Source organism: Euprymna scolopes, chromosome 14 (assembly GCF_053919585.1).
Source record: "Euprymna scolopes isolate OS-2025 chromosome 14, ASM5391958v1, whole genome shotgun sequence".
NCBI classification, from domain to species: Eukaryota; Metazoa; Mollusca; class Cephalopoda; order Sepiida; family Sepiolidae; genus Euprymna; species Euprymna scolopes.
Window position 1 is genome coordinate 114,714,013 of NC_136495.1, and position 23,644 is coordinate 114,737,656.

A 23,644-nucleotide genomic window follows, 5' to 3' on the forward strand; every position below is an offset into this window, starting at 1 on the left:
GATTTGTCAACCAAACCGTGATGAGATGACAACAACTATTGAAGGCAGTAATTGCTGTGGATGTAGTTGGAAGATTCAACATTCCTATCCCGTCACTGGTAACCTGATGAAGGCCAGAGGAATAATTGGCCAGAACATCATGAAAACAACTAGATGATTGGTTGGTTGGTTGGTTGTTTTACGGCATATCAACCCTTTTCAGGTTATTTAATGCGGAATCCAAAGATTTTGAAGAAAATTTTTTTCATAGAATATATTTGTTGTTTTGAAGTCGGTTTCTATTCAACCCATAGTTGGGACCCTAACAGGTACTACCACTCCGGGTCAGAGTGGACCTGGGAGCAATGGCAATTAAAGGGTGGCTCCACACTCCCCAAAGCCTGCAAGCTGGGGCCTCACCACTGGATATAGTTTAAGGTCAGATCCAGGACCACTAGAAGATGAGGATAATAGTCTAAATTATTAAATAAAATAAATTATACAAAATTACCCATCTCAAAAATAATTCCAAATTAATTCAATAATGAAAGGGTACAAAACTTTCAGAATTTAAAAAAAGAAAATAGGATTGTAAGGACCGGTGGTGTAGTGGATAAAATAATTGGTAAAATTCAGTTGTAAAAAGTTATTCTTATGGAGATTGCAGGTTCAATCCTCAGTGCAAGTGACATTCCAAGTACAATTGTGAATTATTTAAGACTTCTACCCAGTCATGGTTGATGGAACAAGAGCATGCTACCTCTGGATTAAATAAAGGTTTCCGTTCGAAATTCTGCGATGATTTCCGAGTTCGACAAGATACACCTGAAGAAGGTTGGAGGTTATATCGACCAAAACATTATGAAAATAACACTCAAGATAAAAATAGTAGACAGAAGAATCCAATATGAATAATCAATCCTCATCTGAAAGTTCAGAAATATTAAAAAGAGGATGTTGTAGTTTGCTTGAAGCATTGTGCATAGTGTGTAAGAAGTTGGGTTTGAAGGCTATTATAATGCAGTTTAGTAGAAAATAAAAATACTGTTGGATATGAAACAAAAAATAAAGGACAATAGTGAGATATTTTAATTTTTGATAAATAAATAATTTAATATTATTGATATCTTTCAATATTGTTATTTATTCTTTTTATCTTGTTTCGTGTCCAATCATGTTTTCCTACCAGTGTAACAGAGCGCGGACAGGCGTATGCAAATGCTGAACCATGTGCAAAGAAAGAGCGGGTGCACAGACCAACAATCACGTTTAGCACATTTGAAATGACGTTCAAGAGGACAGAGGTCAGATAGAGGCAGCACAATCAAAGTTTATTCAGGAAAGTACCTGAAAATAAATGTTGTTGTTACCATAAAAAAAAAAAAAAAAAAAAAAAAAAAAAAAAGAAAAAAGAAAAGGAGTCGAGTTATTACTTGTCCTATATTCCTTGCGACACACTCTGCTACAACGTGTTGGGCCTATGTGAGTAAACGTGTGTAACGTTACACCAGATTGCAGTAATATTGATTTATTCTTTCGCTTGCATTGTATTTTTATTTTAAAATAAAACTCGTTTCAGACAAGGCATGAAACCACTTGATGTAATGAGATGAAAAAAAAAAAAAAAAAAAAACTCTTTGCGGTCAAATTGACCAATTATAATGGATATAGTATTATGGATAAAGTCTGTCCCAGAAAACAGCAATTATTCTCCCTTTGTAAGAAACAGTGCTTATTAAATGCAAATACTAACAATAAAGAGTTACAAGGCTGCATTGTATCATTAATTATAAACAAGCATTCCCCTTCCAATTTAAAAAAAAAAAAAATTAAACACACAAATTTAAGCTTAATTAAAAAAAAAAAAAGTTTAGTTCATGTCAAAATATGGAAACTTTAATATCAGAAAAAATTATGCTCAGGTTGACAGATGTTTAAAAAATCTCAGCAGTGTCAAAGCAATCGGGGTAGACAGGGGCAAAAAGTCAAACCTGCTTTGACGACATCAAGATTTGTAAAGCAATGACAACATTTTATTTTTAATATGTATCTATTTCTCTCCCTCTTGTTTTTGTTGTACTGGAAGAAAGATAATCAGTTGGAACTTGGAGTCCAACTCGATCGCAAAAGTGTTGGGAAGTGTGACTTGCCAGAGACAGTCGCATGCCAACTAAAATCTAGAGTTAAAACTGCTCCTTCAATATATCTATATATCTATCTATCTATATATCTATAAAAGTGAACGTGTCTGTGTGTGTGTGTCTGTGTACATTTTCCTTCGCAATAACTCTTAATTTTTAGTCTACAGACTCGAAATTTGATATACTGAGTACTGAGATTTAGGAAAATCTATGGGATCGATTTTCAACCAGAAATTTGGCTGTTATGGGGTCAAAGTTCAACGATTTTACCTTTGAGAACTCTACCAAACTCCTCCGACAATTTGGGGGCTAAACACTTGAAATTTTAGATATAGGTTCCTTGGACATGGATCTAACTTAACTTGATTTGAGCCCAAAACAATAAATTTTAAGGGGTCATAATAGAGGTCAAATTAAAAAAAAAAATTGACCGTTTTTTTTTTTTTTTTTTTTTTTGCTCAGCATACACCTCCAAACACCCGGGCAACGCCAGGCCGAAATGCTAGTATATCTATAAAAGTGAATGTGCCTGTGTACATTTTCCTTCGCAATAACTTAATTTTCAGTCTACAGACTCGAAATTTGATATACAGGGTACTGAAATTTGGGAAAATCTATGTGATTGGTTTTCGGCCAGAAATTTGGCAATTAAGAGGTCAAATCAAAGTTCAACGATTTGACCTTTGAGAACTCTACCAAACTCCTCCGACAGTTTGGGGACTAAACACTTGAAATTTTAGATATAGGTTCCTTGGACATGGATCTAACTTAACTTGATTTGAGCCCAAAACAATAAATTTTAGGGGGGCATAATAGGGGTCAAATTTTAAAAAAATAACCGCTTTTTTTTGCTCAACATACACCTCCAAATACCCGGGCAACGCCGGGCACCCATGCTAGTATATCTATAAAAGTGAAATTGTCTGTGTGTGTGTACATTTCCCTACCAAACTACTTTGTCAGTTTTCAGTGTACAGAGTTGAGATTTGACATAAGGAGTATGAGATTTGGGAAAATCTTTTTAATCAATTTTCGGCCAGAAATTTGGCTGTCAAGGGGCTAAAGTTCAACAAGTTTCACCTTTGAAAACTCTACCAAACTCCTCTGCCAGTTTTGGGTCTAAACGCTTGAAACTTTAGATGTAGGTTATTTGGACATGGACCAAACTTTTTAACTTGATTTGAGCCCAAAACGATAAATGTTAAAGGATCAAAGTTTTAACAAATTTGACCTCTGCAGTCTATCAAATTACTCAGCCAATTTTTGGTCTAAAAATTTGAAATTTTACATAAAGTGTATTCAGACATAGGGCAAGCTTTTTAATCGGTTTTTGGATGAAAATTTGGCTGCTAAAGGGTCAAATTTAAAAAGATTTGACCATTGCAGTCTTTAGCAAATTATTCAACCGATTTTTGGTCTAAACGTTTGAAATTTTACATAAAGGGTATTCAGACATACAGCAAGCTTTGTAATCAGTTTTTGGGTGAAAATTTGGCTGGCAAGATGTCAAAGTTTAAAGGTTGACCTTTGCAGACTCTACCAAACTCCCCTGCCAATTTTGGGTCTAAACACTCGAAATTTTAGATGTAGGTTACCTGGACATGAGTCCAAATTTTAATATATATACATATGCACATAAAGTTATGAATGGTACATAGGACCCGAGCAAAGCCGGGCTGAGCTGCTAGTATTAGAACAAAGGTTAAAAATATGATTTTTAAAATAATGACAATATTCTAGTTTAATATATATGATCTATTTCTCTCCCTATTTCCCTCTCTTCCTCTTGTTTTCATAATCGCTAGAGAATTAGATAATCAGTTGGAACTTCAACTTCTGAGTTGGTCACAAAAAGTTAGGAAATGTGACCTGTTGAGAACAGTTGCATGCCAGCTCGACTCTCAAGTTAAAAATGCTCCTTCAATATTAGAATAAAGCTGTTTTTATAAAAAAAAAAATGTGTTCCCATATTTCATACAAGTGTTCAATTTCAACTGAATATTCCAGCCAAGATAATTTTCCAGAGAAAATTAATGGAAAAAAATCTAGCTAGAAGACCTTCAAGCAAATGTAGCAAAAGTCATATCAACATCTTGATCTAAAGGGTATGTGCCTATCGTTTTATTGTTTAACACCTAAGGAGCTGGTTGCCATGCTTAAAACGTAACAACTGTTCCAGAGACGTCCCCACACCATGGACTAACCAAGGCATTCCCCGGTAAACAATCAGGTTACGTCATAAACATTTTAAGTCAGTTAAAAAGATATTTTTGTTTGATCGGTGGTCGTGTGGATCAATATTTCTAATATTTTATGTCATCTTTCAGGGTTTGAATCTCACACAAGAAAATTTATTATTATTATTTTATTTATTTATTTATTTATTTATTTATTTTTGCTATAACAGCTTCATCCCCCTCCTCTGAATATTAAGATTTCTTTATAGAAAGATTAATTAATTGAAACAAGAATCCAATTAGTGTAAATATTTTTTTCTTCCATGTTTTTTTTTTTAGTCCATCTCTTTTTTCCTTCCATCTCTTTATTTTTATTCTCTTCCACCGATTTCTATTTTATTTCAATGTATCTAGCTTCTCAATATTAAATTTAAAATTTATTCATCACACAATAAATTCTGTCATTTTTTGCAGGTTTCGAAAACAGTTGAGAATTCGAATTTGCCTTCCTTAAAAGCTCTGCAGACTTTATCTGATATTTGAATTGCATAGAGAATTCCTCTTATGGGTTTTAATCTCTATAATATAAAAGAAAACTGTGCGAGTTCGTTTCCTAGGGACTCCTAAATGGCTGGCTGGGTTTTTTGTTTTTTGAAATTTCATGCAAATGTACTTTATGTGGCTAGCAGTGTTCTTAGATAGGTTTTGTATCGGAATGCATCCAATAAGCATTGATAATCAAGAAAATCTGATGAAAGCAGGAACAGGCGATTTGGACTAAAGTTAATGCTTTATATAGCTTAACATCACAAATACAAAATAATAATTTGAGAAGTTTTATTACCGCACAAGCAGAAAGCCCCTGCATATCAAATCAACAATAGGTTCTTTGATAAGACAGGGGCACGTTTGAAATGAATGTTTCTGTTTAGAGCACACTTGAACCATGATACTTTATTTTTGAATTTTAAACTTTAATTCAAACCATTATATAAAAATAATTTTATAAAATCAACAGTAAGTTCTCTACAGTGCAATGAAGACTACAATGTATTGTGGACTAAGTCACTGTGGGGAGGCATGTGAAGTATCTTCTCGATGCACTCATCACTGAATAAATTCTAACTGCCATTTTTTGCACGTTTTGAAAACAGTTGAGAATCTGAATTCGCCTTCCTTAGAAGAGCTTATCATGAAATATGATATGATACAGACTTCAACATCAAGTGGCAACTAAAATTTATAACCAAAAAGTCATCAAAATACTAAAATTAAAAAAAAAGAAATAAAATGTTTATGTCATTGTTGCAATAAAGTGTTGGCTAATTTCTGACTCAATCATTCTTTTATTTAATGAGTTAACTGTTAAAATATATTTTATTATCGACACTTAAACTTCTTAAAACACTTCAAGTCTTTGTTCTTTTGTATTTAATCTCTTCAGTCCGGCATACTTTGTTCATATCTAAACAACGAAAGCAATTGACAAGAGACTCAGATTTTGAAATAAATTAACCATAAGCTCGTCAAGGGTGTAAGTTCAATATAGAAACGTTGATTTAATTTGAATAAAATAAAATATGCATCAAGTGCACTTAGAAGCCAAATCACAACATAATATTAGGAAAATAAACAAATATTTTATTTGTTTTAAATTTATAACAAATATATTTCGGAGCTACACATAAGCTCTTTTGATGTAACAGATTGGAGCCCTACCATCAGCTAGCAAATAGGTTAGCTAGATAAATAGGCAAGTTTAAGTTTAGAGTATTTATGAAATAAATAAACGTAGATCCCATAAACAAAGCTTCTTTCTTAGAACTGCACGCCTGTGGAACTGTTCTGTTTTCCTGCTTTCCAACTGACTACAATATGGTTGTCTTCAAGTCCAACATAAACAAATTCTTGATGAGCCATCTCCTGAAGTAATCCAATTTACCCAATTTTCACTACTAACGATTACTATGATATTGTCCCATTGACCACTGTACACTCATTAACCCTTATCCTCGAGTGGCCTCCGGGCGTTGATAAGTAGTGACTCCATTGTAAAACAAAAAACAAAACAAAAAAACTCTTCAACAAGTTACTTAATGTCGCAGACAACATCATGGCATTTGGGAAATTTGGAAAAGAATTGCCGGCACATTTATTATTATCTAATTCAACGGGAAACGATGGACGCTGCTTGGTGCTTGACTACACAAAATTATAAACGAGTTCTAAATGTTTATCAATGTGTGTCAAGATGAACGTGAGAGGCGGGGAAAGAAGTGAAGTGATTGGAACAGACACGAGAGAAAAGTGCATGTCGCGGCGTGTTTCAACCTTTCTCGCTTAGCTGTGCCTTCCTGTATTGTCTTTACTTTTAATTGCATCCCTAGGTGTGTCAGAATTTTGGGGGGAATTTTTGACACCCTTAACACAAAACTGCAAATAAAATATACAAAACTCGTAATTTTTTTTTTTTTTTAAGTTTTTAAAGTGGTTTGTTTAATTTCTTTATGGAATATATTTCCAAAATAAACTATTAAAGTTTTTTGAAAAATAATAGAAATATTTTTTTATTTAAAAAAAAAAAATACAAAAAAACAGTGTTTACAATGTGCCTGCGCGCGCTCATGCAGCCATTTTTTCTACGTAATAAAATGAATTGAATTTGAAGTTAAATTTTTGTCAATTTTTTTTTCAATTTAAAAATTTAGCAAAATTTTACTATTGGTTCAATTTTTACAATATTTGCAGGTTTAATATGAAATTTTATGCTCTTTCCAATAAACTGAATATAATATTTTTTTTTAATTCATCCCCCCCCTATTGAAACGTCTATTAAAATAAAAATAATTAATTTTCTCACCTCAGATTTATATATCACAAATTGAAGATAAAAGATCAATAAATAAAATGATCTAAATTAAAACAAAAAGAATAGTTTTGTGCAAATTTACCTGTAAAGTCAGAAGTTTAAAACCTTTTTTTTTTAAAACCATGTTAATTTTTTTTTAAGTGAAACCTCACATTTTTTTAATTTTATCCTGAAAAGATTGAATATCTACAATTTTTTCTGCTTATTCAATTTTTTTTTAGATTAAAAAAAATTTTTTTAAAATAAAAATCACTCCATAAAAAATAAAATATATTAGATCAAAAACTCATGTATTTCTTTAAGAGAATAAAAAAAAAATTTTTTAATGGAAAATTGGTCAAGTGGAATTTTTTTAAACAGCAAAAACTGATAAGTGAACTGTGATCATTTTTCAAGTGTGATGGCCCATATTTACTAACTTGTTTACAGCAAACACATGCCAGAAATAGGAAAAGGAGATTAATTCTGGCGCTTACAGGCCACCGAAGTTCTCAACTGGAAGAAAGGGAGACATTTGTCTCCCCTTTCTCCCAGTTGCGATCATCTGATATCGCGGTATTTTTTAATCCTTGCTTAAAAAATTATTTTATTTAAAAAGTACATGGACTATAAAATATAAATATGCATAAAATCTTAATGAAGAATGGAAGTACCCATTGATTAGTATTTTTATAGGTAAGTGATTTTTTGGAATTTATATATATTTATTATATTCGAAGTAAGTTAAAATTTGTTGATTTTCTTGAAATCTTTTTTAAAGAAAACTGATTTTAAAAAACAAATATTGCATATTTTGCTATTAAACCTTGTATTATTTTAAAATTTGGTCTTTGCTCCTTTTATTGAAAAAGAAATTAGGGTTTAAATTACATTTTTCAAGTAGTTATAAGCTTCAAAAGATAGCAAGTCTAATTATTCAAGTTTTTATCACGCATTTTTAATGACGATTTCTGACACTGCTATTGCAGCCCTAAGTTCCAAAATAATTGCTGACTAAATTAAAATTTAAAGGCAATAATTCGTCGACCTCAGGAAAACGATTTTCGAATGTGCTCCTGTCTTACCAATGAAACAAAACATGCTTGCAATACTTTGTGTGCTATTGTCAAATCGACTCAATTATAGCATAGATATTTTCAAATTAATCAGAAAAATATGACCATTTTAAAATCTTTCAAGAATATTAAAGTATGTTCTGCACAGAAAAGATGTTGCAAGCCTGTCTCTGCTTTATCGTTATTTTCATATCAAGTGCTCGTCTTAGCTCATCTCTATGGTCCCCCTGGCCTTACTTTCACGAAAAACACTCGTCTAGCTGAAACCACTATCAATAATTCCCCCCATTCTTTATTTGTGCCTAAACCTAAACATAGATTCCATGAACAAAGCTTCTTTATTAGAACTGAACTTCACGCCTGCAGAACTGTTCTGCTTGTCAGATCCAAAATTCACCAGAACAATAAACAAATAATAACAGTCTGAGGATAAAGGCAAACATTGGCCTCAATTTTTGTAGCGTCCATTGTGGTTTCAAGTCAGGTAAAAAAAAAAAAAAAAAAAAAGATTACTATAAAGTTAACAGTTCGTATAACCATCATAATAAAGGCGAAATTTTTGATCTCCATAACAATAATAACAGTAAAAACATGTAAAATAAAATTGATTCATTGTAATTTTTGCAGTAAAAAAAAAAAAAAAAAAAAAAAAAAAAAGCCATTTTTTTTTTGTTGTTTTTTACTCTCCGTAAAATCCGTGAATTTTCAAAAAACTCCCCCAAAAACAAGAAAATTGGAACCGCATGTTATTTCTACACATTTTGATGTAAACAATGAAAACAATGCGATTTTTAAAATTCTCTCAAAAATCAAATAATTGACCAATTTCGATAATTTTTTTTATTTATTTAAGAAAAGCTGAACTATATATAAACTGAAATAAAATATACAAAAATAAAAATTGCTCCCTTCCGCCAATTTTTACGAAATTTTTAAAAATTATTTGTTATTTACATTTGATAGTCTTGTGTAATTTCAAACAATTTCCGAAATTATTTTTTTTTTAATGACAGAATTTAATAGTTTAATCAAGACATTAAAAAATGGAAATATCGAGAAAAAAAAAAAAGGTTATATTGCATGTATCCGCTATGGAACGAAGTTCTTCAAAAAAAAATTTCACTTAATTTCATCAAGTAGTTTTTTTTTACAGCGAAAAAACAATTTGTTATGATACCGAGCAAAAGGTTCGATTTTTAGGAAGAAAAGCTAGTAATAAAGTAGAGGGCGGCAGTACTAGGGGTCTATCTTCAAAAACCATTTGCACCTAGCTTAATCTCTTCATTAGGATGATAATAGATAGAGAAAAAAAGAATTTTTGAAAAAAAGTCATTTTTGACATGTGGGGGGCTTTTTTTTACGATATTGCCCCCCCCCCCCGGGGGGCCCAAAATCACCATTTGCAGCAAAAAATTTACATTATGCAAAATTGCATGCACCTAAACGTCCTAAATGGATACAAATTGGTATAGATAGTTGAGACTGATGATTTCTAGCCATTTTTGAGGCATTTTTGGGTTTATAGGATGAAAAGAAGGGCCAAAATGAGCCGAAATTTGCTCAAAATTACCCAAAATCTTAAAAAATCAGCTATTTGGCTAATATGTTACTCCTAAAACGTCCGAAATGACTATGAATGGACTTAGTTGGCTAAAACTTACATTACCCCATAATTTCTAGCCATTTTTGAGGCATTTTTGGGTTCCTAGGATAAAAAGAAGGGCCAAAGTGAACCGAAATTTGCCCAAAATTACCCGAAACTTAAAAAATCGGCTATTTGGCTACTATGTTACTCCTAAAACATTCCAAATGACTATGAGTGGACTTAGTTGGCTAAAACTTACATTACCCCATAATTTCTACCCATAAGTCGATTCGCATCCCTGCAGATGGACATGTGTCACCATTGATAGGCATCGAGTTTTAGAAAAATTGTGAGGTGGTAATAAAAGAGGAATAGTTAACAATTGGAATAGAACAATAAATCATCTCAACAATTAATTGAAATACGTTATGAATGATTCAAATTCTTTATTGATCTCATCTTTGTTCTTCAGTGTGAATTTGTTTTTTTTTTCATAGTTCCAACTTCCCTTCACCTCGAGCAACTTCCCATTCTTATAGCGCAGAACCTGGTCACTGGTTACCTCCTCCAGAATGGGTGACGATGGATGAACCCACATCAGATCTGCACCTTTCTCAACCCGAACAAACAAATAAATAATTTTAAATATTTTTTTGAATTGTCAAGATTCATTTTCTCCAGTAATATCGGTTTACTAAGTTTCTGGAAGTAATAAATGATAATTTTAGTTTAAAGGAGTAATATATGTTAATTTTGGTAAATTTATTTAGTTTAATTTATCGTTTCCAGAAGTAATAAATGTAAATTTTGGTAAATTTATTCTTTCCCTTTCTGGAAGCAATCGTTCAGCTATATAATGATGCCTCCCCTAGATTTGGATAGCAAGTGTGTGAAAAAAAAAAAAATGGCGTCTCCGATTTCGGCAATAAAGTGTAGAAGCACCAAATCTGCTAGCTGAGTGACAAATCTGCTTAAAATATTGAAAAAAAGAAAGAAAGAAAGAAAGAAAAGAATAGACCCTCTAGATGTATCAGAAATTGGGAGGAATTTTTGACATCCCTAACAGAAAACTGCGAATAAAATATTAAAAACTCGTAATTTCTTTTTAAAGTGAGTTGTTTATTTTCTATATGGAATATACTTTCAAAATAAACTATTAAAGTTGTTTAAAAAAATAGAAATATTATTTTTTATTTAAAAAAAAAAACAGTGTTTACAAAATGGCGGCGTGCCTTCATGCAGCCATTTTTTTTACGTGATAAAATCAATAGAATTTTACGAGTTAAATATTTTTCAATTTTTAAACTTTAAAAATCTATCAAAATTTTTGTATTGGTTCAAATTTTACGATATTTTCAGGGTCAATGTGAAATTTTATGCTCTTTCCAATAAACCAAATATAATATTTTAGACAAACGATTTTTTTTTCAAATTCACACCCCCATTTTGAAATGTTTATTAAAATTTTAATAATTTATGTGTCAAAGTTTTATATATCACAAATTAAAGATAAAAGATCAATAAAGAAAATATTCCAATTTAAAAAAAAAAAAGAATAGTTTTTTTTTAGAAATTTACCTGTAAAGTCCAAAGTGTAAAACCTTTTTTTTTTTTTTTTTTAAAAAAACCCGTTGATTTTTTTTTTTTAAATGAAAGCTCATGTTATGCTACATCGTCAAGTAAACACCAGACGCTGACGGCAAATTTTTCTATCTCATTGAATGTTTTCTTTTTTTTAGATATTAAAAAAAAAAAAAAAAATTAGTCGGTGAAGAAGTATTAAAATATATCAATCAAAAACTCATGTATTTCATTAAAAGATTTTTTTTAAAAATCGATGAAGCAAATTTTTTGTTCCCAGGGAAAAACTTATAAGTGAATGTGCGTTTCTTTTTTAACTACGGGGGATGAAAAATACTAATTTTGGTTAACACACGCAATAAAAAAGAGATATTTAGGAATTAAAAATAGATATTTCCTAGAATAAAGAGGAATTTAATAAAAATAAAAATATTAATATTTCAGGCTAGGGACCTCAACAATGAAGGGGTGTGATTTTGTTGCTAAGGGAGTCTGTCGGGCTACGATATTGAAAATTAATATTGAAGGAAATTCTTTCAGTTAACGGGTTCCATATCAAACTCGAAGTTAATTGTTTTAAGTGTTGTCTGCTTAAAATATGATTTTTTTTTTCTGGATATCCTATCTATATATGTCTTTTTCATAATATTTCAACCTAAAGACTTTTACTGTTATATTTCACTTGAATAATGATTGAACAAAAACTTTAAAAAGATATAATATATACTTGTACTAAGTTTTTTCCCCATATTTTTAATGTTTTATGAGACCTATGTTGTGTACATCTGCGACGCCATTGTTAAATTCTCACTTTATGTTTTGTTTTTTTCGTAACATTCAAATCAAATTTCGTCAGTTTTATTCAGTGTAAAATAAGGAATATATATTTAAACCCTGATCCTTCTACAATATAGAGTAAAAATTACAATGAATTAATTTCATTTTATTAGTTTTTACTTTTATTTTTTACTAGCCAGGTTGCCCGGGTGTTTGAAGATGTTGAGCAAAAAAAGTGGTAGTAAAGTAGGTAGGCTCAAACCCGTACCGCGAAGGAGGAAAAGAATGTGAGAAAAAAAAAAAAGTGATGTCTTTGCCGTTGCATCCATCACCAAACTGGAAGTGGTGATAGTTTAAATTAAGGCTAGTCAATCGAAAAGAAAGGATGGCTTTCGAAAATATCTGTGAAAAAAGCGACTCCTCCCTGTAGAAAAGTACCCAGTTGAGGGTGAAGGAATTAATGTTTTTAGCCAATTTTTCGATATTTGTTGTCCGAAGGGTCAAGCTCCAAAACAATACAGATCTTGAAAATCCGTTGCCTCTGTCGAAAGTTTTAATCAAACAAACATGCATGCATTTAAACAGACAGGTGAGATTTAGATTATAGATGGTGTCGAAAATTAGTGTTATACCCAGTTAACAAGGATTGTATTAGTCAGGCTGAGAGTCCTAAGGGAAGGGATGGGACGCCTCAATCATGTAATCCACAAAGAGTTTGGTTGGTTGGTTGTTTTTGTTTTGCGGCATATCAACCCTTTTCGGGTTATTTAATGCTGAATCCAAAGATTTTGAAGAAAATTTTTTTTTAATAGAATATATTTGTTGTTTTCACGTCAGTTTTTATTTAACCCATAGTTGGAACCCTAACAGGTACTACCACTCCGGGTCAGAGTGGACCTGGGAGCAATGGTAATTAAAGGGTGGCTCCACACTCCCCAAAGCCCACAAGCTGGGGCCCTCACCACTGGATATAGTTTAAAGTCATATCCAGGACTTTTACCCTCTGCAGGGGGGCAGTCGGCGTATTCTAATGCCCCACCGACAGGGCCTACAAAGAGTTTGGAATTCATTACATGGTTATTCGCTTATAGAGAGAACATTGGTTCTTTTACATCCAAGGAGCTTGATGATGATGCAAAGATGAAGGAGGAGAACTTGGCATTGTGACTCCAATCACGACGGTGTCAATCAATGGAGAAATAAATCTGTAAAAAGATGACTGTTTGTTGTTTAAAGAACTGTACCTTGAATGTTTATAGTTAAACTTGTTTTAATTATATTACCATTTGAAAGAATTATCTCAATTCGATCTGTTTACAGAATTTGTTTATCGTATAGTATCTCTTTATGTCCAAGTGGCATATTATTATATTTTTCTTTCTCTTTTTAAAACTTACGTTCATCCCAAACAAGGCATATTGCCAGTTGGATGTAAAGGGCTACTATTTGGGACCATGCTTAGGGAAAATTAACAAGATGTTGGTTTACATTACATTTAAACTTCTGCATATCAGTACAGTCAGGGAAGTAGGCAACAGGAAAGTAATTACAATGTCTAGCCGTTCAAGGGAAAAAAATATTAGAGTAAAAAGCTTTCTGGCATTGAGGAACCTCAATAGTGAAAAGGTGTGATTTGTTAAGCAGGTTTGTTGGGGATATGTACGTCAAGGGGGCACAAGTGCAAGGAGTTCATCAGAGCACATTCCATTAAAATACTTGTAAAACCGGGATGCAATATTGCAGCGATGAGGCAGGGGTTGGAGCTTAGTTGACAAAGCAGCATCTATTAGATCAGAGACTCTTCTTTAGACCCTGTCCAAGAGAGAAACTAGCAGTAGATGCACCATGCCAGATGTGGTAACAATATTCCATGCGTGGGTGAATGGTGGCTTCGTAGAGGTACAGTATACTCTCAAGTGTAAGTAGTCCTCTAGTATGATATGCCTTGTTTGGAATAAATCAGAAGTAAAAAAAATATCTCTAAATAACAAATTCAGTTTTAAACAATAAATAAATGTATACATTTAATAGAAAAAATTTATTTTTTATTTCAATACAGAATATTTTTTTAAAAGAAATTATTTCAAATTAATTCAAATATCCAGTATGTGCAAATATACTTGTGCGTACACAATCAAAATTATAATTTGAAGTTTTTCATTAAATCACTGATAGGGGTCTGGAAGGATGGAAATGCAGAGGAGAGAAAGCACTAACTAGACCGCCACTGGATGAGTACAAAGAGAACTGGAACTTTGGAGAGGCTTATTATCACCCAAATTCCAGTGATGACCAATGATCATTGCCAGTGAGAAATCGATAGTAAGTGGTTGTTGTCATGATGCAAATTTATTTGCAAAGGCTATCTAAAGAGGTGGAGAATACTGGAAATCTTGGGAGACTTGTCACCCAAACTTTAGGAACCAACACGATTGTTGTCAGTGAGCAATCTCTGATGATGACCTGCGTGAGAATTCCTAGCGAGTACAAATAATAATATAAAAAAATCTATTGCATATATATATATATATATTTTTATAAAGTAATAGGGTTCGTGTGTTTCTGTCTGTGTGTACAGCTCTCCACCATCAACGAAATATAAAGGAGGTAAGAGGGTAGATCTCTCCTGGTAGAGAAACATTAGAACCCATTTTAGGATGTTTCTGTTATAGGAGACATAAGAATCTTTGCCTAATTTCTTTATATACTATTCTACAAACAACCCCCATATCGAATGACTTATGCTCATTTGCATATCACATTATATTAAATCTCTTTAACTAATTACCTCGACCTTATTACATATTGGAAATATTCTAATCATTTCAACGGTACTATTTACAAAATCTATTTAACATTTAATCTATCTTCTATCTATCTATATCTATCTTCTATCTTCTATCTATCTATCTATATCTCTATAAAAACAGAGATGTGTGTGCCACAGACGATTTCTGATTGGTTAATCCAATAATCACATCTCCTAAAAAAGTATAGTTCTTACGCTCTTAACTTTACCATAAAATATTTTGGTCTTATTTATTGTCCATCTTAGAAGGGTTTAATTTTTTTCTAACTTGCGATTTACAACTTAAAAAAATACGAAACTAACTTACAATCTAACAATCGAACCTCCGACATCACGGCCGCCATTATGAAACTAAACCAAAAAAAAAAAAAAAGCTCCTTCACTCGTGGTCTTTACATTTCGGGTTTGGGTACTTGTGCAGTTTTCCATTGACATTAAAAAATGGAAATATTTTTAAAAAAAAAAATATATATATTGTACGTACTCGTCATGGGATAAAGTTTTCCTACAGAAAAAATCACGTAATTTCATCAAGTATTTATTTTTTTATAGCGAAAAAAGAAAAAAATCAACGCTACAAGCGAGTCATTATTAATTAAACAGAAAGTTCAAGTAGGGGGATTTCCCCCTTTTTTTTTTAAGCGAGGCCAAATTTCGCGAATTTGGCCTTTTTTTAAAGCAGTTTGGCCTTCAAATTTCTGTTTGGCCTTTTTCTTCACCGATGAAATAAAAAAAGCAAATAAAAACAACGCAATAAAACTTTTAAAAATACGGCACACCTTTGTTGTTCTTGTTTGTTTTTTTTGGTAATTTTCCTTATTTTTTTATTTTTTCAAGATAATACTATTAAATGGACACTATTATGCCAAATTAGCCCAGCCCCCCCCCAAAAAAAAATGCACAAAAATTCGAGATTTAAGGTTTTGACGAGATAATTTAGCGAATTGTCCGGACTATTGCGAGAGAACCATCCATTAGTTTTTCCTGAAATTTTGCCACAAATTGTATTTCAATACATAGATGTGCATAGTAACAACATTTTTTAGCCGAAAATTCCCGTTGCGTCCCCAGATTTCATCGGTGAAGAAAAAGGCCAAACAGAAATTTTGAAGGCCAAACTGCTTTAAAAAAAGGCCAAATTCGCGAAATTTGGCCTCGCTATCAAACGATTTGACCTTTGAGAACTCTACCAAACTCCTCCTAAAATTTTGGGTCTAAACACGTGATATTTTAGATATAGATTCCTTGGACATGGATCTAACTTATTACCTTTACTTGATTCCTAAACAATAAATGTTAAGAAGTCATAATAGGGGTCAAAGTTTAAAAAATTGACCGTTTTTTTTTCTCAGCATTAACCTCAAAACACCTGGGCAACGCCGGGCACCGATTGCTAGTATATCTATAAAAACAGAGATGTGTGTGTGCCACAGACGATTTCTGATTGGTTAATCCAATAATCACATCTCCTAAAAAACAATCGTTTCTACGCTCTTACCTTTACCATAAAATATTATGGCTTTATTTATTGTCCATCTTGGAAGGGTTTAATTTTTTAATAACTTTTTATTTACAAATTAAAAAAATACGAAACTATTATACGAAACTAAACTACACGAAATACGCGCACACACGCACACACACACGTTCACTACCGTCACGTTGTTATGGCAACCAAACCCGCTGACTTCTTTTTCTCATTTCACTCGTGGTCTTAAATTCATTTCGGGTTTGTATTACTGTACACATAGATTCGAATAAGTTGCCAAAAAACAAATATATAACAAATAAATGTTATCAAAGGCAAATTTTTCGTGTTTTTATTCAATTTAACATGTTTATTCAGCTCGAAAAGCATACAGTGTTTACCGATGTATTGGAAAATTCAAGATGGCGGCCGATTCTCTCTTTAACACGGTAAGTTTGGAAAAAGGTGTAATAAATAAAAAACCGGTTAAAATACTGTTAAAAACTCGCTCAATATATGTTACCGTGACATAGGTTGACATATATTCGGCGGGTTTTTAATAGTATTTTGTATAGTTTTTTATTTATAACACCTTTTCCCAAACTTACGGTGTTAAAGAATGTGTGAGACGCCATCTTGAATTTTCCAACACATCGGTAAACACTGTATTCTTTTCGAGCTGAATAAACATGTTAAACTGAATAAAAACACGAAAAATATATCCAGTTTTTATCGGTTTTTTACCTTCTCTGCAGAAGTACAAAAAAAAAAAAACAAACAAAAAAAAAAACGGAAGGTACTTTTACAGAATGTTAAACTAACCCTAACCGATGTTTTATGTTTAGTTTAGGAAAAGTCAGAAGAAATAAAAGTCATTATTGCATGAAATATACGTATTTAGTTGAAGTATTGTTTATGTCAATTCTTTCGAAGAAATTTAGCAAGAATACCTGTAAACCAGGAAATCGGTAAAATGTCATCATGGATGAATACTTGTCTATTATAATTTCTACCCTTGACAAAAACTTAGCCATAACAAAAGAGATTTATTGTTCAGATTGTTTTTGAGATTGATTTCTAAAAAGATATTTTATAAATAAAATCGACTTTAAACTTAAAGACTTAAATTACAATAATTGAATTTAAACATTCTTATTTCAATATTTGGCACATAACACCTGCAAAAATGATCACAATGTCAGGATTTCATTTTATTTCAGAATCGATGGCAAATACTAATATTTAACATTAGTTTATCATTTAAGCCGATAAAAAGCCCTTTTTTTTCCGAGTCATAAAAGGATTTGGAGTTTCCTAATCAACCTTTCGGGTGCAGTTGCACGCTCTCAAAATAACTAAAGTGTTGGCTTTAAAAAAATTGGTTCATAAACAGGTTTAGTTTTAATAAAAAAAAAAATTTAAAAAAAATCGCTTTGGTAATTAGATATGTCGTATGGTTATCCCTAATCGCTGAATAAAACCGCTAACGAGTTGAATGATTACGACATAAAATTAAACTCGGGTTCCTGAAACGGAAACTTCGTTTGTTTTTGTTTTTTTTCTTATCAATATATTTACATTGTTATTTTGTTTTCAATCATTCGAACAGTTTTCTTTTTCAAGTAATCCAAGTTACAAAATTCCCACTGTTTACTATGCTAAAATCACAATGACTAATGTATACCTATTAACCCTTATCCTTGAGTGGCCTCTGGGCCTTGATAAGTGGTGACACCCATGTAAAAAAAAAAAAAAAAAAAAAATCACTCGAACAGTTTTCTTTTTATAATGTACAGTTTTAAAAGTTTAAAAACTATATAGTTTTTACTTCAGGAAAATTAATGGGTCAGTTTTTACGATGTGCCCTGTTAAAATACTGTTAAAAACTCGCTCAATATATGTTACCGTGACATAGGTTGACATATATTCGGCGGGTTTTTAATAGTATTTTGTATAGTTTTTTATTTATAACACCTTTTCCCAAACTTACGGTGTTAAAGAGGGTGTGAGACGAGACGCCATCTTGAATTTTCCAACACATCGGTAAACACTGTATGTTTTTCGAGCTGAATAAATATATTACATTGAATAAAAACACAAAAAAGATATCCAGTTAGGTAGAAAAGTAACTTATCTTGCCTTTGATAACATTTATTTATATATTTGTTTTTGACTATTTTTTCGAATCTATGTGTACAGTAATCTTGCCAGGATGCGGAGGAAAATGAATGAAGGGGGAGGGGAATAAAATAAAAACATTTTGGAAACAGAGTAAGTTTGAAAGAATTGCTTTGCACAGAAAGAAATTAATGAAAAAATAAAATTAAATTTCTTTTCTTTCTTGATTTTTTTTTTAGTTTTTTATGAAAAAGGAAGTCAAAATTAAGACTATAAAAAACAATTTTTATTAAGAGCGAACCTCAGTCGTCAGGTCTGTAAAAAAAAGACGTGGAATAATAAATGTTTTCTAATACAAATTGTTTTTACTTATGTGTTCATTTGTCTCTTTGAAGTTCGTTTGTTTAATATATCGGTTTGCAATATAATTTTGTCATTCTGTCAGACTCAAATTTTAAATCTATATATCTATAAAAGTGTGTGTGTGTGTGTGTGTGTGTGTGTGTGTGTGTGTGTGTGTGTGTGTGTGTGTGTGTGTCTGTGTACATTTCCCTACGAAATAACTCTGTCAATTTTTAGTCTACAGACTCGAAATTTGATATACAGGGTACTGAGATTTGGAAAAATCTATGTGATCGGTTTTTAGCCAGAAATTTGGCGATTAAGGGGTCAACGTTCAACGATTTGAGCTTTGAGAACTCTACCAAACTTCTCCGACAATTTTGGGTCTACACACTTTAAATTTTAGATATAGCTTCCGTGGACATGGATCTAACTTAATAACTTGATTTGAGCCCAAAACAATAAATTTTCAGGGGTCATAATAGGGGTCAAAGTTTAAAAAATTACCCCCTTTTTTTTGCTCAGCATACACCTCCAAACACCCGGGCAACGCCGGGCACCCATGCTAGTATATATATATATATATATATATATATATATAAGAAAATAGGATCATCAAATTACAAATGAATCACATAGAATATTTAATTCCAAACTATATCAAATTATTGTACTAATGAAGGATAAGTGTGTCTTGAGAATATTACATTGAGTGTATATACGGCACTTGAAAATATCTAAAAATGAGAATGTGTATGTTAGAGGACAATTGTCAACTTATATACTCAACAAATTTTTGATCTTCAAACTTGAAATTTGGTATATAGAGTATTCAGACAAGTGGAAAACTTTTTAATCGGTTTTCATCCAGAAAAAAGAGCTAAGGGGTCAAAATTGAAAAATTGATACTGGAGGAGGGGGGTCATCAGATTTTTTGTTGGTCAACTGTTTCACGACTGTGCATGCACAAATCGTTCACATGACAGCTTCCTTATGTTAAGATATTGCTAGTTTATTTTAAACTTTTTAAATGGTACAAAAATTATGATAAATTAGATTACAGTTACATATAGGGGAAAGGTTAAATCTGTGCTGTGTGTTAGAGGTTCCTAATATCACTTTTTGTTTTTGGAGTTAGTAGTGGAAAATTTTCTATTTTCCAAGGGAAAGCTTGTGTTATGTATTTATCATCCAGCAGTTATGATTTTCTTATGCATAAAAATTGCCTCAATCTGAAAGGTTTTCTCCTTATTACAAACTTCACCTGTCTGTTTAAATGTATATATGTATGTATGTTTGTATGTGTATCTGCCTAAAACTTGACAGGCAACGGATTTTCACAAGATTTGTTTTTTTCACATTCTTTTCCGCCTTCGTGGTACGGGTGTGAGCCTGCCTGCTACCACTTTTTGTTTTTTTGCTCAACACACACCTCCAAACAACCGGGCAACCAGGCTGGTCTTTATATAAATAAAAATTATAAAAAGATTTGTAAATAAAATGTAGTTTCTAAATCTTGCTTGTTTATATTTGTTGCTGGTAGAGAAAATTTTGTTCCCCACAAAATGTTTTATAAATATAACTTTTTTTTTTTTTAAATAAAAATATGAATCCAGCATTTTAGAGAGCTTGTTTCTTCTCAAAATCGAACAAATAAAATGCTGACCAATAAAACGTTTGGTCTAGATAGTTTTAAAAAGTTTTGTAAATATATATTACAAAAAAGAAATACAAAAAAAAAAAAAAAACTGCACATTTTGGTTTATATAGTTTTATTAAAGTTTTGTATAAAAAAAACAATCACACTCTAGTTTTATATGTGGAATGCACCTTCTTTTTTTTTTTTATCTTGGTTGAGAAAATTAAACAGGTCTGTTATTTTATATTTGTTTACAGAGGCCGTGTGTGAAGGTAAAGGTCAAACCAGTGTTGATTGAAATCTATCCCTTTTTTTTTTTTTTGTGGTCGATTGGGGTCCTTATTCTTGTATTGATCTCAACTTTTGATATTTGGTTTTGGAGCAATTATGGAATAAGAACCCGAGAAGCGAAAGACATTTCAATCGACACCAATTTATTACCAATGCACACGTCATTTGTAAAAAAAACATACACAACCCGAGATGTTTACTTGTTGACTTTTAATATAAGGAAAGATTTATTTAAAGAAAAGTAGAATATATATGTGGGATATAATTTTTCTTGTGAGGGAAGGGAAAATTTTTTTTTTTTTTTAACTAAATGTTTTAATAATAACCAAAACTAGAGATTGGGATTTTTTAATTAAATGAGAATTTTGGATGTTCACCTTTCCTGTGTTTAGTGAGTGAAGGAGAAATCCTTCGAGACCTTGGTAATTTTTTATGCAGCAAATATTAAACACTTAGTTTAATTTACAAAACTTTTAATAAATAAATGAAACAGTGCAGAGATCAGTTTAAACACTTTTTCCTTTTTTTTTTTTTTCCTTTTCTGTAAGCAACAAGTATAAACAAACAAAATAAGATTTAACAAACACAAATTTATTTACAAACCTTTTTATAAATTTTATTTGAAAACAAAAAAAAAAATCTATTTTCCTCTCCACAAGGCGAAAATTAAGGCAAGATTTTGATGAACATATTTAAACAAACTACATTTAAATGAATATTGTGCAGAGATAGTGTCATAAAATTTCAAAAAGGTATTTTCTGAGCGTCTTTCATGCCACAGAAATTCCTTTAGATAGAAATCCGAGATTTTCTACAACCGAGGATCGATTGAATAAACCTTTTATGATGATTTCAATAGCTTTCTATTGTCTACGTGTATGCTTGATTTATAAGATTCACAAACGAACAGGAATGGTTTCATTTAAAATATTAAAATTAAAAAAAAATATTTTTGGTTAGTAAAGTTAATATTTTCTAAAAATTTTAAATATATATTGAATTATATACGCAAAACATAAAATATTGCTTCAAAACTGTCGTTGACCTTTTAGGTAAGAGCAAATATAGTATCTGTTCTCATACTACACTTCATTTTTCCTCTTCTTGGTCATTAAAAAAATTGCACCTTACATTAAAAAGTAAATATTTATAAAAAAAATCTTTCTAGACAGAGGTAATTTAATTTTTTGTATCAATCCAGAATGCCTCTTTCTTGGGTGGTCAAAAGTTTTTGTAAATTTATTTTTTTAAAATTAAAAATGTATTTTATAAAAGCAAATTATGTGTAAATTGCAGTTGTACAAAGAGGGAACTTATTATTAAAACAATAACTTACCAAGATAGACAAGCGATGTCTGCGTTTGTTTATTAATAAGTATTATATAAAAAAAAGAAAAGCAGTCTACATTAAAAAATAAATATTTTTACTTAAATGCCTAAAAGAAAAAAATAAATTACATAATCATAAAGAATAAACTCATTTTTTTTTTTTCAAATGAAAACTTACTCAATAGACATCATCTCTCTTTTTTTTTTATTTTTTTTTTTTTATTACATTTTCACCCCAAACAAGGCAAATTGCCACTTTGGTGTAGGGGGCTACTATCAGGGGCAACAACTACTGGGGTACTATGTAGGGATTTGGGCAGCAAGGTGTCGGTTCACGTTACACTTGAACTTCTGCACGTCAGTACTGTTGGGGAAGCAGGGACCTGGAATGGAATTCCAGAGTCTTGCGGTTCTGGGGAAGAAACTATTGGAGTAAAAAGATCTTTTACATCTAGGGACCTCTACAGTGTGGGGGTGGGATCTAGTAGCCTGTCGGGTTTGTCAAGGGTGCTCGCGTCGTGGGGGCACAAGTGATTGCAGTTCGTCAGAGCATTCACCACTAAAATACTTGTAGAAAAGGCAGAGAAAAAAGAGGAAAGCTCACCCCCACCTCGAGAAAAAAAACGCACCCCATATGAAAGCAATATATCCCCGATACTTTTTAAAATTTTTTCCTTTATTAAAAAATCAACGAATAAAACAAACAATATAGGTCGTGTATGTTAGTTTACACATGATACATACGTTGGCAGTCAAATGCAGTGGATTGGAATGTGTCCTACTTGAGTCTCTTGGCTTCCAGGGTTCTTATTCCATAAATAATCCTGGGTTTTTATGTATATTTAGGATTGATTAATGCCCCACTGGTATGAAATAAACACATGCAAAGGACTACATATAAAAATATCAGTAAAGAGCCAAAACAATTATACATTTGTATAGTAAATAAAACTGAACACTTTTTTAGATAAGCATAAAAATGAGCATCTGTTTCCAGTGGAATGGTGTGTGCATATATATATATATATATATATATATATATATACACACACGCACACACACGATGTCCCCGAAAGAAGCTGACGGATTTGAAATTTAAATTCAACTGAAAGTACCACTCTACAATAAATATCGACTCCTTGATGGTGTAATGACTCATGATAACTTCAGTAAGGTTAATCTAGATGTTTTGAAATCTTTTTTCGCTAGTTTGATGCTTTTATTGTTCAATCTTATATTTGATGAATTCAGCTTCTTTTGGGACACCCTATATATTAGTAGCCTGGCAAGATCACAGGGGGAGACAACCGAAACAGCAAAACTAAAACTGGCTTGCAGGACACACACACACACACATATATACACACACACACACACACAAATGTATGAATTTTGGGGCATATTTTATTGGTTTGAAAATCTAAGTTCATTTTTTTACTAATTGTCATAAAATTGTAACCATAGAATAGTATTATAATCTTCAA

The 23,644-nt window shown here is 31.5% G+C and overlaps 1 protein-coding gene across 4 annotated transcripts in view; it reads right to left on the reverse strand.

Annotated features, from left to right (window-relative positions):
* Nucleotides 1–23,644, reverse strand: part of LOC145293233 (protein lin-7 homolog C-like) — a 79,210-nt gene that overhangs the window by 15,778 nt on the left and 39,788 nt on the right. The window lies entirely within an intron of this gene.